This window comes from Ctenocephalides felis, unplaced genomic scaffold (genome assembly GCF_003426905.1).
Source record: "Ctenocephalides felis isolate EL2017-DRISC unplaced genomic scaffold, ASM342690v1 CF-g0.4_SCAFFOLD_01604, whole genome shotgun sequence".
NCBI lineage: Eukaryota > Metazoa > Arthropoda > Insecta > Siphonaptera > Pulicidae > Ctenocephalides > Ctenocephalides felis.
The window spans coordinates 10,889,355-10,908,459 of record NW_020537758.1 but is presented as its reverse complement, the minus strand read 5'-3'; positions in this window follow the sequence as shown (position 1 = coordinate 10,908,459).

The following is a 19,105-nucleotide window of genomic DNA, read 5'->3' as shown; positions in this document are numbered from 1 at the left end:
GTTGATAATTCGTCGACCGATCGTCGACAATAAGCCCTGCAATCTACCCGCTTTGTGGCGATATCTGATGAACCCGCTTGTAATGTAATTTAATACGACAAAAATAATAATTAGTATTGCAGGTTTTTGCGAAGGGTTGTTTTAGAAGAGACAACACGAGCGCAGGGACATCGTGAGATAAGCAAATAATTTTTAAAAAAGGTGAACCTAGGAATATTTTTTAGTAATGCCATAAGTACCACATACTTATATCATTTTTGTAAATTTAAATTTAAACTAATTTATAGGATTCGGATTATTATTTAATTTATCAGCTTAGTTATATACTATATCTTACCTATATTAATAATGAAACACTAAATTTGATCAATTTTAAGACAATTTGTGATAAGCTCGAAAAGTCTACTTCAACACTTCAACAATTTTTCTAGAGAAATGATCGAGACAGGTTAATTTTTTTTTATATCTATATATATATATATATATATATATATATATATATATATAATATATATCTATATATCAGTCTTTTATTCTATCCGATGTTATCATAGCAAAAGTAAATATGAATCATATAACTTTCGTTTGTTTGTAAGATTGCCGAGGTAAAAGATAATTGAAATAATTGATTTACAAATATAATTTTTCTATACATTTTCCTATTATTGATATCGATACAATTACCCGATACTATCTTTTGCGATTAATATTTAATATTATAAGGTTTTTGTTAGAATTGATTTCGAAATAATAGAATTATTAAATAAAAAAATTAGTAGGGTAATTTCTGGCATTTACTATTATTTTTGCTTTATTATTATTTATAAAATGGTATAAAAAATTAGATTTTTCACAACATTTTGTAACACATTTATCAAAAATATATAGAACTAGGAAATAAAATAGTGAAGTTATTCAAAGAGCTTTTTATAAAGATTTAAAGAGCCCTTCAAAGAGCAAATTACAATAATTATTGTAATTTACGAGAAACTTCAGAAAATAATTGACTTTTAGGATTTAGAATGATAAGTATATGAGGCCATCAGATTTTAATAAAGCGTAGTTTGACATTTGTGTATACAGAGTGTCCCAGAATTCAACGTCATGCCGAAATTCAATGATAGTATTGATTGTAACTATCATGAAAAACATTATTCCTTAAAATCATGAGCTTTTAAGTGCAACTTAGAGCTTTGGTGTAACTGTAACCATTTTTCGGTTATTGTAATAATTTTTTATTAATTTTGTTTGTTTAAACTTTGGATCCGTAATCGTAAATAACATTTTTAGGTATACAGTCATAAATAATAATATTTGCTCCAAATTTTCTAGAATTATTACCAAACATTATTACTGATTTGTATTGAGTACTTTTCATTTTTGAACTTATTATACTGTTTACGATCATAACAGTCTCTGTCCACTAAAAAATCTGGCAAATGTACTTTTATATTTACAAAAAAAATCTTTTGGGATAAATTTTTGTAGCAATATCGTTATAAAAATACAAAACCTTTGAATTTAATTTTACGAATAAGTCTGTTTAAATGATTTTTAATTCTTTATTAAAACATTAGTTTCTATTGGGAAAAATCTGGCGAATGTATGTTCATATTAAAAAAAAACATTTGTACCGAATTTTTGTAGCAATATAGACTTAAAAACACAAAAACGTTGAGTGCAATTTTGCGAATAAATCAGCATAAATGAATTTTCAAATATTAATCACAATGGCACTCTATTTCTCCCTTAAATTCTTTAACAGTTTGTAATCATCAAATTTTGACACAAAACCGGATAAAATGTCTTTAATTTTTGTGCAATGTCTTCAAAATATTATATGTTTCTTATTATTCATTTACTAGACTGAATCTTTTATTTGCTATAAAAAACAGGCAAACGTATTTTTGTATAAAAAAAACTTTGTGCCCAATTTTTATAGTATTATAGATTTATAGACACAAAAAGTTTGAATGAAATTTTGCAAACAAATCAGTATATGTAATTGATTTTAAATATCATCCACAATCATTGCAGACTATTCACTAGACAGTCTATTTACTAGACAAAATATGCAAATATAATTTTGTATTAAAAAAAAATCTTTTGTACCAAATTATTATGGTAATATAGTCTCATATATTTTATCTACAATCATTACTCACTCTAAGAAAAAAATGGGTTAATTTATTTTCAAATTTAAGGAATTTGTAACCAGAATGGACTAAGATATATTGACAGTATAATGTGTTATTTAACGAAATAATTTTGCTAAACTGGAATAAACATAATATTTATATTTGTCTTTAAATTGGATAAAAAAAATCTGATTAGAATCTAATGTTATGTTTTACGTTGTACGAAAACGCAGAATTCTTATTCTCTATTCCAATCAAATAATGAAAAATCAAGTAAAATTGATTTACTTGATTGATTGAAAAGTATAGATTAATTGTAAATAGTATGTAAATTAATTGGAGATAATATAAAATATAGACTAAAATTTCATCGATAATCATTACGGACTTGCTCAAGGAAAAAAGTAGGCAAATTTATTTTCATATTTGAAAAGTTGGTAACTAGAGCGGACCATCCCACGAATGGATGCATTCTATTCGTATAATATATTGACGGTATAATGTGTTTTTCACTAAAAAAATATTGCTGTAATAAACTTCATATTCATATTTATCTTCGAATGACATCAAAAAATCTGATTAGATTCTAACGTTGTTTCACGTTTTGCGAAAGCCCAGACTAGACATGGGACTTCCAAATCATTCAAATAATGAATAAATCAAGTAAAATAATGTCAAGTCAAGTTGAAATTAGTATATGAATTGATTATAGATTTCAAAAAATAGCAAATATTTTGACACAATTTCATGGTGTTGAAGTTATTTGGGATGGTTCACTCTGGTTACCAACTCCTCATTTATAAAAGTAAAACCTTGTGCTAAATTTTTACAGCATTACAGGCATATAAACACAAAACGTTTTAACACAATGTTAAGCACAAATCAGCATCATTAATATTTTTACACCATCTACAATAATTACAATATCTATCAACTCACCATCAAATTTTCCCTTCGGCATCACAATCCTAAACGCACTACCCGCGCTCTGTCTTTGCCCACTCGGACTGTGTCCGTCGTCTCTGGGACTTGTTTTCAAAGTCGCCAACAAATTTGTTTGATGTTGCAAAGGCTGATTTTGAATTTGGGTTGTTTGTTGATGTTGCACAGGCGACGTCTGTTGAATACCTGTAGCACGTACTTGGCTTAGACTAAAATCTAGAGGCGCCGCTGGGAGCGCCGATAACTCCATGGTAAAGGATAGATGGGTTAAAATTTAGTTTAGCATGGTTCAAAGTTTGTATCCAAAATTTAAAGCAAGCACTTGGTTAGAGTATGTAAGTTCACTTGTATCACTTGTACACAAATTGTCACACCAGGATAAATTTTTTTTAAAGTCCAAAATTTCACCAATTTTTTTTTTTTTTTTTACCGCGGCAAATGTTTACCCCGTAAATCTGTTACCTCTTGGCGCTTCGAGTCGCGCCAGTGGAGTGCTCACAGACCGGCACAGACGTAGCATTTTCGCGTCTACGATTACTCTGTCGCCCCTCCTGCAGGCGAGCACGCCCATTTCGCCTAATTTTCCCCTCTGATATCAGGTCGACGACGACGGTTTTCCGTATCAGTATGAATTCTATATCTAATACAACTGTATCAGTTTATATCAAGCCACTCCTATCGTTTGATTGTGTCGGTGTGTTGACATATCGGAGAGACCGCCTCGGTTTTAATCAAAATATCGTTGATTTCAAATCCTGCTACTACGATGTTGACATCGGTTTTATGATATAATAACATGGGTAATGGTGATGTATATGTTTTTTAAATTAAATAGAGCTTTTTGTGGATTGTTAATAATGATACATTGTCATTACGACAATGTTGATTTTTAGCAAAAAAAAAATGGAAATTTATTCTTGAGCAGTTGATACAACTACAAATAATGTTCTAAATATTACATATTTTAAAATAAAATTTATAAATAAAAATATTATTAAGTAAAGCAAACTTAATGTTGAAAATATTGCAAAAAACGAATTTAAAATGTAAAGAAAGTGTAAAGTGTAAATAAAAGCTCTAACTTGTTATAAAAGTTATAAGAAGTTATAAGCTTCTTATAACAACTAAATATAGATGATATAAAAATATAAAATCTAGAATATAGAGAATTGACCTCAGAAATTCATTGAAAAAAACTACTATAATATTAAATCGAATGATCGAAATATTTCAAAAGAGAACATATATTAGTGAAAAAAATTGAAAGTATTTTAATTTCACATTTTGAGTTGAGTTTGTTGTAAAAAAAATTTATTTTAGTTTTTCTTTACTTGAATAAAAATGTCGTTGATAATTTTTATTTCAAAATCTATATTATTAAGTACACCATTTCTTATATTATATTATTATTTATAATTTTAACCACTAATAAAATATTTAATTAGGGGTAAAAACGTTTAGAGCTATTCTATACCATTAAAAAAATAGAGAAAATAGAAATTTTCAGCAAAAATATTACAAAACAAAGTAAATCTAATTACAATGTAATATTACTTATTAATGTAATATAATGTTATATTATAACAAAATAAATTTATAATGTAACACTAATAAAATTTATAACGTAACACTAGTAAAATTTAGATGATATAAATATAAAAAAATAAAATGTAGAAATCTTACCACACAAATTTATTAATCACACTAAACGATTTTTTAAAAAAGAACATGTTAGTGAAAAAAATTTTAAAGTGTTTAAATTTTACATTTTGAATTGAGTTTGTTGTAAAAAAAATTTTATAGGGTTGCTTTACTTTGATAATATTTTTGTTGATATTTTTTATTTCAAAATTTTTATTTTTTAGTGGATCATTTCTTATATTATAGATCAGTGATTTCCAACCTGTGGGGCGCGCCCCCCTGGGGGGGCGCCATACCGTTCTAAGGGGAGCGCGAAGCTATTTCAAAAATATTAAACAAATCAGTAAAATACTTAAAGTACTTCTAAGAGTGTTTGAGCTCAAAAAAGAAATTGCTATATTTCTTGCTGATAACAAAAGAGACGGAGCAATCTTGTTTTAGGACACAAAGTTCCTCGCAAAATTTGCGTATTTAGTTGATATTTTTCAAAGACTTAGCGATTTAAATAAATCAATTCAAGGATCTCAAATTCGTGCTTTTATTCAGTAAGACAAGATTAAGGCTTTTATAAAAAAATTAGAACTGTGTATAGCTAGGATCAAATAACTTCATAACTTTAACATGTTTCCCACTTTTAAAATTACTTGTGTTACTGATGAAATAGAAGTAAGTAAAGATCTTATTATTATATCAGTCATATGACTAGTCTACGGAACCAATTTTCGCATTACTTTATCTAATTACGTCGAAATACGAATGGATTAGAAATCCATTTGTCATTGAGAAACATGATGATTTTGGTCATTCAACAGCAGAGCAGAAAATGTTAATTGATTTATCTAGTGATAGCACATTGAAGCAGATGTTTCAGGACGAAAATATATTGTTGAGTTTTGGTTACCAGTAAAGGACGATTTTCCTACTTTGACAAATAATGCTTTAAAAATTTTATTACCATTTGTGAGATCTTACTTATGTGAAACAGAAAATTCTTATAATAAATAGTTATGTTTGTATGTATATTTTTTATAATACTGTGTATTATTTGGCATAATTTCAGTTATATTAAGTATATTTAAATTAAATTGTTAGAAAAATAAGAAGGGGGGGGGCGCAATATTTTTTTCATTCGAAAGGGGGGCGCAAGGAAGAAAAGGTTGGAAACCGCTGTTATAGATCATTAGTAGTTTTATCAACTGAAAAAAGTCAAATTGCGACCCTAAACGTAAGGATATGTTTTATTATGCAATTTCTATAAAAATTAAAAAAAATTAAAAATACACTTTAGTTTTTTTATTATTATAAGTCTTCTCAAAAAACTACTTCTGTTTTTTTCTGTAGGATATGTAAACAGTTTATATTTACTAATTTTAATTCATTAGATTTGATATTTTTAATTCAGCATTTTCATTTTTAATGATAATTTCTCTTGAAATGCTTATTTGCAGCCAAATACTCAAGACAAAAAACAATAAATTATTTGACTATTTATTATGCACGTTTTGGCATTGTATGTGTGCCATCATTCAGCAAAAAACTTGTTATTTTATATTATTTTATTTTAGCTGATCTAGCTGAACTCGTCAATCGAGAAATTTAAGACAAAAGTTAATTAGCATTTTTTTTATTTTTGCATTTTATCTTATTTCAATTCAAAATACTTTTATAATAAAACATTATTATATTCTTGTATCATGTATCTTATAAATTTTACCTTATCTGAATCCAAATTATTTTGTTACATCTTTACTGTTTTTTCTTTAGCTTAAAAAAATAATAAAAATAATTTGTGTTCATTGTTCAGATGAATCATTTATAGGTTATTTTATTTAGCTGAAAACTTTGATAGTTGTTTCTCCTATAATTAATTTATAGGTTTTCATTTTTAAAATGGACAGTCATTATGATTGAAAGAAGTTAAATCAATATTAAAACATGAGAAAGGCCAAAGTGTTGCCGAAGAAAATTGTATACCAAATTTTGTATAAGTAAAAAAAATCAATGAAGCTAATACAAAAAACAGGAAATTATTAACAATTAAATAACATTTTAAATTTCTATTTATTTATTTGAAAATATGTATTTCATTACATAATGTAATTTTTATTTTAAGGGTATTTCAAAGCGTTTTTTTACCATCAGGTATTACACACTTTTACAATAAAATTAGAAAATATAATATATTAGATTAGATTTTTATAATTAATATTTATTTATAATATTAATATAATTATATATTTTATATTTATTTATAATATTATAATACAATAAAATTAGAAAATTTCATATATTAGATTAGATTTTTATAATTAGCCTTAATTTTAAAACGAACTCAAAATCAAAATAATTAGATTGGTAATTTGGAATCAACAATTCTATATCATCTTACTAAATTTTCAACATAAATATTACAAGTCTATAATTTTTTTCCAAAAATCATTGACCAAAGTCAATTCCCTCAATTCCCTCAATCATCATCTCTATTTCCCATCGATAATCACTGTTCGAAGATGTCGCATACGAAATCCTTATCAAATCGTTATCATATTGGTTCCTGACTACTCGTAGGCCACGCCTGAGCGCGGTTCGACGCTAATATCGCCGTCGCAGTCAGGTCTACTAATAAACTACTCTGCCGCCGGTGGTAGTAGGGCACTGCGCGTCTCTTTCGCGCCTCATATCGAGGGGAAAGGGTAGGTCGGTCGGTCGGTCGACATATCAGGGTTGATATAGATGACGATAATATAAATGCGATGAAATTTGCAAGTGGTTTTAAATATATAAGTTATACGAGGTTGATTGATACACTGAGTATTCACAAAAGTTTTGCACGGTTTATACAATCACACACATATATTTGTTGTGGAGCTATAGGATCTACGCAATATTTTAATAGGTTTAAATTTAGTCAGAAATTTTTCTTTTACAATTTTTTAGTTATCTTCTAAAATACAAAATTATAAAATAGCAAAATATCTAATTACTCAACATCAGAGAACAGCTTTACAGGTATCCTTGTCAAAAAAAAATTCCACGTAGTTATTATTTTTTCCAAAAACGTGAAGAAAATCCAGATTATAATGTTGTGAACAAAATCCAGATTATAATGTTTTAGTCCAATGCTTTATTAGCTGTATTAATATAAATTTAAATGTAGGTTGAGGTTGCTTAAGTCGTACCCCCTGAGTAAATATTGCTGTGGTATTTAGTGCAATTAAATAAAAAACAGCGTTTATTGAATCTATATTAAGATAGCTCATAATTAACATTTACTGAAATTAGAACATCCAGCTTTATGTTTTTTACAGTAGCCTTAGTCGTACCACCTACAGTCTTGTTCTTACTAAAAAATTATAAAGAATTCTGTCTAAAATCATTTTTTTCTGTAGTTTTTAGTTAGGTTAAACATAATTATTGAAATAATAAATATTATAACCTCAAGAAGTAACAAATGTACATTTAAAATTAAGTAATACACTAATGTTTGTCAGGTTTTAATAATTAATAGATATTAATAAATATGTTGGCACATAATATTTTATTTTAAAGTTGTGTGATCCACATAATATTTTAATAGGAATAAATTTAGTCAACAATTTATTTGTAATTTTTAGTTAATTTTTAAAATCACTTTAGAAATAAAGGTATCACATTAAAAATAAAATGCTACATGGTTTATATTTTAAAGAAAAAACGAGTAAAATCCATCAGATTTTAATGTTGTAGTCGAATGCTTTATTAGCCGTATTAATATGAATTTAAATGTAGGTTGAAGTTGCTTAAGTCGTACTCCCCAAGAAAACAATACTGGGCAACTAAATTTAATAAAAATATTTGATTTTTATTGAATTTTTATTTAATAGTTTTATTATTTATCATATTAGTTATGAAGTTACACATTATTATCAAAAACAAGTCCAAAAACAATTATAATTTCAAAAAGTATTAAATATACCTATAAAATTATGAAGTATGTGGGGGCTAAGCGTAAATGTGGAACTGTTCTTGAAACACTAGTAGTTTTTGATTACACTTACTTTATATATTCAAAATTATATTTATCTATTATTTTTTTGAATTTATTTGATGAAAATTGCAAAATCTTTTTCATTAAACCATATGAGTAAGAAATTTTGCACAGGTACGATCTAATCTGCAAGGTCATTAAAGTCTAAAATTAAAATTAATTATTTACTGTTATTTTATTATGACTAAACAATTGTCAAATAAGTTGTCAAACTCAGGCAGAAATATTAGAAGAAACTTTCTAAAGGGCTTAGTTTTTAATTATTGGTTCAACAAACCATTTGTAGATATTTTTCTACTCTAATGATGCAATTTATAAATACCGAGCTAAATATTGTCAGGGTACAACTTAGGCAGTGGTACGACTTAGGAAGTGATACGACTTAGGAAACATCATCCTATATGTTATATGAAAAATTGGTTGGTCAACTATAAATTTATATATTTTACAAGTACAAAAAAACTTAATCGTAAATTTAAAATGTATAAGTTACCTAGAAAATGCTAGAGTGCTAAAAAACACATAAAAAAAATTATTCTTGGTTTTTTAAATTACAATTACCTATGATAATAATTTTTGATCAAATTTTCGCGTTTTTTTTTATCAAATAATTCAAGTAAGATGATCTGTATAGATGCTCTTAAAAGTGTTACATTGCCTTGCAAAAATGGTTTCACTTTGCTTCGCAATTATAATAGTAATGCTTATAATAATTATACCACTATGTACAAGTTAAAAAAAAATCTTTTATCCTAAACCTCAGAATTTTCTTCTATTTCTATTATCCAACCCCGTTCCTCGAATCCATTGCGCAGGTTCATAAATACCCAGCGGAATGAACCAAAACACACTACGACCCTTTTATCTTTTATACCTTAACCCTTTCCCTCTTGCTCGCACTCGTTTCTCCGTTCGTCGTTTGATGCATTTCAACCCTTTTCGCATATATTTTCAAGAAATTGACTTTCAAGTCTTCTGCCTTCGGCGTCTCTTTTCGTCCGGAGAGAGAATCTTAAGGGATGATGTGATGGAGAGAAGGAAGGTTGGAAGGGACTTATGTTTGCGGTTTCTTGGGCAACACTGCCTTTTGCTTTGATAAGACCGCGATACAACGATTGAACTTTATGATTTTGTAGCGGTTTTTGAAGATCATAGTAATATACAAGTGTGGGTACATCTATAGACACATACAAGTGCATATAGGTACATACATAAATTTATCTATATATGCATATATTTATTTATTTTTCATTAAGCTTTAATGGCCCAAAATGCAATTTTGAGAAAACCAAAACAATTAGTTTCCAACACACAATAGTATATATCAGTAAAATTTTGAAAATTTGGACCTGATTTTTTACCCCATAACAAAGGACAAAGTTATAAAGAGGCAAAAAAATTCATTATATAATTTTTTATTCATAAGAGATTTTATGCAACAGCTACATCATTTATTCTATTCTTACTTTTAAGGTTTAGGTTACATAAACTATGAAAAATTACTGCTTAACAACTAGAGAAATAAAATCTCAGACGAAAAGAGCGCTCGGGCGTAAACGTATGATGTCACATAATTTTGAAAATTACAACAAGTTTTTAACTATTTGTCAGAAAAAATATATTTTATTACAAATTCATACTCATATCAAGCACCAAAGTAATATATACTATTTCTAAAATGGCATATTATTTTTAGACAATATGATTTTAATGCATATTTCAATTATATGTTTTGACATATGCTAATTCAAAATAAATTAAAATTAAATGCTGTTTCTATACAAAACTTTGGTTGAATTGCGCTCTATCTAAACGTTAATATTAAGAGCTAAAACTTTCAGAAAATAGTTTTTTATCAATTTGGAACCATTTGAGCCCCTGAGAGTAAGGAAATTTGAAAATGACCGTTTTAAGGACCACCCTAATATATATATATATATATATATATATATATATATTAAATTTTTTATATAATTTTGATGTTGAAATATGTGATATTCAGTTTTCAGGGCAATACATCAATTAAAAAATTTGTATGACTTTAAAACATTTTTATTTTTTCTATACGTTTCGACACATAGTTTTGTGTCATCTTCAGTGGACTCTATTTTGAAGGTACAGATAAAATTATTAATTAAAACCAATATATAAGAAGTGATATGGTATGAACTTACATGTAATTGTAATAATCCTAATTATTTCCTAATTATAATTGTTCAAAATGCACAATGAAACCAATTCTTGTCACTTTAAATGTAACAATAATAAATTTTTTAAATAACTAACTAATAATTTTTTAAATAACTCATTCAAAAAATTTATTATTGTTACACTTAAAGTGACAAGAATTGGTTTCATTGTGCATTTTGAACAATTATAATTAGGAAATAATTAGGATTATTACAATTACATGTAAGTTCATACCATATCACTTCTTATATATTGGTTTTAATTAATAATTTTATCTGTACCTTCAAAATAGAGTCCACTGAAAATGACACAAAACTATGTGTCGAAACGTATGGAAAAAATAAAAATGTTTTAAAGTCATACAAATTTTTTAATTGATGTATTGCCCTGAAAACTGAATATCATATATATATATATATATATATATATATATATATATATATTTGATTTTTAAATTTTTGAACTAAGAGCCTCCTTCTTTTCAAAAAAATTTTTGCTTGTTTTTCAATTATTTCACTTGGTAGATTCTGAAGTTCCTTTCCTCAGAATCTACTGATAACAAATAAAAAAAAGTATTATACATTTACTGTAAAATAATTTTTCTCTATTTTAAAATAATTAAGTGTAAATGATTATTTTAAAATAGACTTAATTTTTTTAAAATAGAGAAAAAATCATTTTTCAATAAACATTGAAACGCACAATGAAAGAAAATGCATGTTCAACCTAGTCCTAGTGGGTAGTTTTTAATACTGAAATTCCTAATTGACTTTTTTAATCGATTTTTCGGTTCCAAATCTTTTATTCGTTTAATTTATTTCCTGTCTCTAATTGTCAGCATATGATATACCTAAGGTACAGACGATTTAGTAAACTTTAATCTCCATGTAGCGACTTAATAAGAGCCTGCCAAAAGCCTCCAACCTACAAAACGAGAGAATAATTTTCTTCGAAACAGATTCTGCGGCATACAAATTGCTCTCAGAATGTTGGCTGGTTGCGCTTTTCCCTAAAAATTACCATTTGGAAGCATTGTTACATTGCTGCTTTATGCGGGAGTCAGTCTTTCATTGTAATATGAAGATTTGTATGCCAAGTTACTAAGTGATACAGAGTTATATAAATGGATAGCAGAATTTATATATATATATATATATATATATATATATATATAAATTGGTTCAATTATTCATCTCCACAATTAATCGTAAACCTCCAATTGAATATTCAAAATCGATCAACAGCAAATGCTAAGTTACATATGTTCTTCGCCCGTATATGTTTATATTTTTTTCCTAAATAAAATATTACCTGTATCATAAAATAAAACATACATAAAGATGACTCTAACATCTGTTGCTCGTTTTGCGTCGATAGCACGCTACCCGTATAAATTTAAAATAAAGTATTATTTGGGGAAAGAGTTAAATTAATAACTGATTTTTTGTTAGGTAATAATTGAATTTTTGATATGGTAAGATATGGGATTTTTCCTAAAAATTTTTTTTGAGTTGAATAATACCAACCCTGTTTTTTTTTTACCCTGTTTCACACAAGTTTTTTCTAGAGTAAATGAATTGATTAAAATAAGTACAAACGTTTTGCTTGCTTAATAGGTGGTGTAAGGGCTATTAATTTGCAATAAATAAATTATTTATAATCTAATATTATTTTATTTTAAATTGTAAATAATTGATACTCAGTAGATAATATTTACTAATACGAATTACTACTACTAAATACTAATCGCTTTTATGAAAAATGAAATGAAATTTAAATGTACTATAGTAGTATTTTATTGTTCTCATATTTCGAAATAAGATTAAAGTTCTTAATTACTTCTCTGTTTGTAATATGATTATGAAGATTTTGCCATTACAAATAAATGCATTAAAACTAATCCAAAATTATTATATATTTATCGAAAAATGTAACAAGCATTAAGCCCTATAATTAATAATTATTCAAAATTATAGTCCACACTGTTATCAATTTAAATTTTAGACCAATAATATTAGTAATGTAATAGCATGATATGAAGGTTTTATGAAATTAGAATTAAATACCGTAGATTCGAACGCAATTTATTTTAAAATATTTTCTATTATCTCATAATATTTGTCGCCTTTTTTTCTCAAAATCGTGATTTAAGAATATATTTTAGTAATTCTATTATCATCAATAGGTTCGTCTTCAAATATCCTAAATCAACATTGTTGTCAAACTAAATTCAGATTTATGAAAGTGTGAAAAAAATATCTTTCCACACCTATTTTTCGATAGTCATTTAAAGACTACTATTGATAGCGTCTTTTTTATATCGTTAATATGTATAAAATGTAGGTTATTTGTATTTTATGACTTACTCAATATTAATCACATTTTCGAAAACCATATAAGTTTAAATAAGATTATTACTATATAAGATCAAATACTTCTATCATTATTTATGTGAAGTCTCATTGCAAATTCAAATTTAACACCTACAAGTTCAACTTTTTTTTCTCTTTTTGACAAATTCACAAATCATTACTAATAATATAATATTTTACCTATAACTTTATACTACCCTTTGTACAGATTAAATTTTTGCATGTAAAAATATTATAAACATGATTATATTTCAATTTTTGCTAAAATTTGCACAAAAACAATCATATTTTAGTGTTTTTATATATTTTTTTTCATTCATGATATCTTTTTAGCGCCAATTTTGAACTAAATGCTGACTGAGCAAATCAATTTTACATCATAAATTAATTTTTGTTGAATTGTCCAAAAATATCTGGTTTTTAATTCTGACATACTAATAGATTTTTTTTCTATATTTTAAATCAAAATATAAGAAATTTATTTAAATTCTTTAATTTAGTAAATATTTTTTATTAAAAATTCATAGCGTTTTTTTTAATATTTAATATGTATAAAATGTAGGTTATTTGTATTTTACGGCTCATTATAGAAACTCACAAAGTTAAAATATTAATCACATTCTCAAAAACCATAGAAGTTTATTACATTGTCAACCATATTATCAAATACTTCTATCATTTATTCATGATTTCTTTAGCACCAATTTTGATCCAAATGCTGACTGAGCAAATCAAATTTACATCATATATCAATTTCTGTTGAAATTTCCAGAACTCTGTGGTTTTTAACTCTGAATTTCTAATGAATTTTTTGCTATAAAGTAAATAAAAAAAAATTCAAATAAAAGACATTTATGTAAATTTTCTAATTTAGTAAGTATTTTTTATTAAAAATGTTCAATCTAATGCACGGTTGATTTTATTTCATTTATCCCTACATCCTCAGATATGTATTTACCTATACCATACAATAGTATAGGTATGTATCTTTTATAATCGTGCACATACGCCTCGTGAGCACAATGCATTTTCATAAATATATTTTTATTCTTTGAATATTTTTATCCCGTTGTTTCGCATTTCGCACTTGCATAGATCTCTTGCTTCTCCGCCCTTTTATACCTTTTAATAGCCTAACATTACCGTTAAAACGCGCTCCCAGGCATAATCTCCAGGTTAGTTATCACTTTTAAGTATTTTACATATTTAATCTTAACAATCCAGCCCGTTTTGCGTATAGTCACTCGTAAAAATTCAAAGTGGCTGTAATAATAATAGACTCGGGGGTAAATATTTGATAAGGAGGAAGAAAATGAATTGTGGCGGATTGAACAGCAATAAATAGGGAATGCAATACCGATAAAAAATTTCAATACCGGTATTTCGGTAATTTTTCATTTTAAAACCGGAATACCGGTAAATTACCGGTATTTTATTATCTTAAACAAACGTAAACAAAATTGAAAGTTACTAGTACAAATATAAAAAAATGTATATACAACTACAACTATATTTAACTAAACAATAAAAACAATAAAATAAAACAATAAGTTTATTTTTTAAAATAATAATTTAACAAAATCATATCCAATTTAATTAATTCATTATCACTATCGAGTATATTGAGTACTTTTCACCAAAAACAAACTTATGAGTAAGAAAGACCCAAAAACTCATAAAAGATCATATTACATTATTATGATAAACTGTATTGTCTGTATCCGATGTGTTAAATTAGCATAATCTCCAATATTTAAAAAAAATTCTACAGTAATTTAGGATCGGGTACTTTGTCGAGATTAATAATAAGATACTATATTTTCAAACTTCGAAACATTTTTGAAAAATAATTGTAATAAGAAGCAAAAAAATTTAGTAATTATCATAATTATTATGTATAAAGTTAGATAAAAATAAAGATCACGCAAGGGTAATCTGTATGATATAAAATATTTTGACGCAAATATTACTTAAAAAACCGTTACATTTTTACATAAGATGAAACAAACATCTATCTATCAGTCCAATTCTATTTATTGTAAAACGATATGAAGCCCTTAGTAAAGCAATAAATATTCAGTTTAATGACGAGTTGAGATAATATTTGACATTTGTTTATCCTATCACTTGAAGATATAGCTGTTTATTCGATTATGGAATTTAAAGATAAATTTGTTCCGAGAAATTTAAACTTTAGTGTATTATATATCAAATAGTGCTTATATAAAAATACCGAAAATACCGGTATTTTTGGGGTAAATACCGGTAAAAATACCGCCGAAAAATCGGGCGGTTTATCGGTAATTTGGTATACCGGTATACCGGTATTGCATTCCCTAGTAATAAATTTACTTAAAAAAATGTTTATTTATATAGATGCAGAAACTTGTGAAATCATCCCAAGAAACTCTATAGGTTGTGTGTTTGTTCTAGTGTCTTAATCCCAAACGATTTCTATGGAGTTCTGAATGTGCCAAATCATCGTCAGGAGCATTTAGTTAGGAAACAATGTCATCAAACAAAACAGGGCAAATCATAAACAATGATTAACGTTGTATAGAATTAGAACGTTGGTGACAAATGATGGTAAATGGTAAATGATACTCATAAACAGCTGCTATGGTTTAGAAACAAATTGAGAGCTTTACTTTAACACATACAGAATACATACATAAAAATCGGTATTATAGATAAAATTATTTACAGTCCTATTTTTTGGTTAGTCTAAAAATTTTATATTTTCAAAATTATTCCCCCTATCAAGTGCGTATGACAATTACATTTCTATTATCTGCCAGGAATTGTACCGCAAGGTAGATGTTTCGGCAGAATTGTTATTGTTATGTGGTTTTCTCTCTGCGACAGTGAAAATTCAGCTAAATTGCAGGCTTATTTACACAACACCAGGTTTTTCCCTGTTTTCCGAGTTGGAATCCGTTTCGAAATGATTGCGGCGAAAAATAACAACTTTGAAATTCAGAGATGGAAAACTAATTAAAACATAAAAAAATTAAATTTAGTTAATAATAATAAGGCAAATCAAAGTTTTATGATAGTTAAATTTTATATTACAGCAGCTTCGTCCTTTGATAAACTGATAATTGAAAATTTATCTCGGCGTTCTCCTCATTACAATTTACTTTTGCTTCCACAGATTTTTTATGACTAACAGATTCAGCTAACTACCAATATACTACTCGTAATGAAATAAAGTATAATTATCAAACCAAACTATAAAAAGAATTTACATGCATCAAAAAGTTATAAAATAAATGAATATTACCAAAAGACGACATATGATGAACAAAAGATCGTTATCGTAGGCTCCCGTATCCATAATTTTTGATGGGGTTGTTTTATTACCTAAATAGATATATATATATATATATATATATATATATAGCCCTTATATAGCATTAGGTTTTTGATTTTGAAGTCCTATAGTTCAAAAGTCTAAACAAAAATCTTTTATTTCTCGTGGACTGTTTGATCTAGTGTTTGGAAATATCTGCACATAGCCTGAAGCTCCGTTGCTTGAAGAGTATTTATATATATATATATATATATATATATATATATATATATATTATTTAACAAATCATTATGATTTATTATTTAGTATCAATGTAGGTATTACATATATAGTCAACCCTCTCACAACGCGGTTTCCTATAAACCACAATCTCCTACATCGCGGTTTTTGTTCAACAGCCTAGAAGTTCCTTCCGCGCAACCTACGAATGACTCTAGTAACTAAATTCTGTAAAAAGTTTCAATATAAATTCTACAATCGACTTTTTGATAGATATAAGTATAAACCCCATATTTCTATGTTAAGTATCTCATTTCTATAAAATCTTACCAAACCCATCTCACGCACACCCAAACGTCAAGAATTGATTGTATAATTTATTGCCAACATATACGTTCCGAACAAAAAACCTACTAAACGAATTTAATCAGATAATTATTCCGATAATTCCGTTCAATTTCTTTTAATTAACTTTTATACATTTTATATTTTTTTATAAATTGGAGGCGCCATTCAGCACAAGATGCGGGCACGAAGTTGAGTTATTAAATTGAGCACTCATTATTTCTAATCAGGAGATTCTTAGTTTAATGAAAGGACGAGATGTGTTGTTAATTGTATTGTCTGAGGGATATTTGATTGTGTTTCTTAATTGATAAAGATTTTAATATAAATATTTGACTTGAGATTGTGGAAAAGTAACACAATAATAATGCTAAAATATTTTAAACTTAGGGTAGCGCTGGGCTTGAAGGGCCTTATATTTTAAATTCAAAAACTTTTTATGGAACAATTTTGGATACAACAATTTTAGAACCAACAATTTTAGATACCAAAATTTTAGATACCGAAGTTTTTAGATACCAGAATTTTAGATACCAAAAGTTGAGATACCAAAATTGTAGATACAACAATTTTATAATTACCATTTTCAGATTTTAAAATTTTAGATTTCAAAGTTTTAGATTCCTAAATTTTAGATTCCTAAATTTTAGATTCCAAAATTTTAGATTCCAAAATTCTATTTACAATAATTTTAGAATCAATATTTGTAGATACAACAATTTTAGATTCAATAATTTTACAGACCAAAATTTCAGAAACCTAAATTTTAGATACAAAAAGTTTAGATACCAGAATCTTAGATAACAAAATTTCAGATACCAAAATTTTAGGTACCAAAATTTTAGTTACCAGAATTTTAGATTTCAAAATTTCAGATTACAAAAATTAACATTTTTAGATTTCAAAATTTTAGATTACAAAATTTTAGATTTCAAAGTTTTAGGTTCCAAAATTTTAGATACCAAAATTTTAGATTCCATAATTTTAGATACGAAATTTTAGCAATCAAAAACTATATAGATACAACAATTTTAGAATTAACACTTGTAGATATAACAATTTTAGATTCCAAAACATTAGATTTCAAAATTTAAGATTCTAAAATTTTAGATACCAGAATTGAAAATAATAAATTTAAGATATTGAAATTTTAGATACCAGAATTTTAGATACCAAAATTATAGGTACCAAAATTTTAAATATCAAAATTTAAGATACCAAAATTTCAGATACCAGAACATTAGAAACCAAAATTGTTGCTTTTAAAATGTTAGATACAACAATTTTATTTTCCAAAATTTTAGTTAACAAGACTTTAGATATCAAAATTTTTGACACCAAAATTTTAGATACAAAAATTTTACATTCCAAAATTTTACATTCTGAAATATTAGATTCCAAATTTTAGATTCCAAATCTTTAAATTCTAATATTTTAGATTCCAAAACTTTAAATACAACAATTTTAGAATTAACATTATTAGATTTTAAAATTTTAGATTCCAGAAATATTATATCAAAATTTTAGATATCAAAGTTTTAGATACAACAATTTAGAATTAGCATTAATAGATTTCACAATTTTAGATTCCAAAATTTTAGATACCAAAATTTTAGATACAACTATTTTAAAATTATTAATTTTAATTCTAAAAAATTAAGTTCTGAAAATTTCAGTTCCAAAAATTTTAGATTTAACCATTTTAGAATTAACATTAAGAATTAGAATGACGGTTTTTCCAATATTGGGTTTGAATATAATAATAAAATACAATAATTCAACTCCCACTCGCCTTTTCCCATCCTCCCGGTATATAAATCGACCTGGGGTCAGTTGTTAGTTATCCCGTGTTGTTCCGTTGTTTGATTAAAATTTTTTGTTGGCTGCGTAATTTTCTGGGTAGATTTCGCGAGAGACA